This window comes from Eschrichtius robustus, chromosome 14 (assembly GCF_028021215.1).
Source record: "Eschrichtius robustus isolate mEscRob2 chromosome 14, mEscRob2.pri, whole genome shotgun sequence".
Classification (NCBI taxonomy): Eukaryota; Metazoa; Chordata; class Mammalia; order Artiodactyla; family Eschrichtiidae; genus Eschrichtius; species Eschrichtius robustus.
In genome coordinates, this window is record NC_090837.1 from 58,234,230 (window position 1) to 58,235,274 (window position 1,045).

Sequence of the window (1,045 nt, forward strand, 5' to 3'; positions counted from 1 at the left end):
ATTGTCATTTAAATAAACTTTACTTTTCAGAACAGTTTTAAATTTACAGAGAACTGTTAGTACAGAGAATTCGTGTATTTTAATACCCTGTTTCCCCTATTAACATCTTACATTATTAAGGTACAATTGTTAAAATTAATAAACCTAGAACAAGACATCATTATTGATTAAAGTTCATATGATTTTCAGACTTCCTTACTTTCTACCTAATATTCCCTTTCTGTTCCATGATTCCATCCAGGATATCACATTGCATTTAGTTATCATTTCTCCTTAGGTTCCTCAAAGCTGTGACAGTTTCTCAGAGTTTCTTTACTTTTGATGACCTTGAAAGTTTTGAGGAGTACTTATCAGGATTTTTTTTTTGAGAATGTCCCTCTATTAGGATTTTTATGATGTTTTTCTCATAAGACCTTAGTTATATTTTTGAGGGAGGAAGACTACAAAAGTAAAGTGCCATGTTCATCACATATCAATGGTATGTACTATCAATGTAACTTATCACTGTTGGTGTTGACCTTGATCACCTGGGTAAAGTAGTGTTTGTCAGGCTTCTTCACTGTAGTTACTTTTTTTCTCTTTCCATACTGTATTCTTTGGAAGGAAGTCATTATGTACAGTGCATACTTAAGGAGTAAAGAGTTATTGTCTACATCCTTGAAGAAGGAATATCTATATAAATTATTTGGAATTCTCCTGCATGGAAGATTTCTCTATTATCTCCCAAGCATTTAGATATTCTGTCATTTATATCTGAATAGACTCATGGATATTTATTTTATACTTTGAATTATAATCTGATACTACTTTGCTTATTTTTTATCCCATCTTGTTACAGTTTTGGCCTTTGGTAACTCTTTCAGTTGGTTTCTATGACCTCTTTGAGGTAACTCATCACTAAAGTTTTTTGTTTTTTTTTTTTAACAACTATTTTCTTACTTTATGGTACTGCAATATGCTCAAGGCTCATTTGTATATTTCCTGCCTCCATGCTAGAATCTGCCAGTTCTTCAAGGAGTCCTGGTTCCTTTTCTGGAAAATGGTA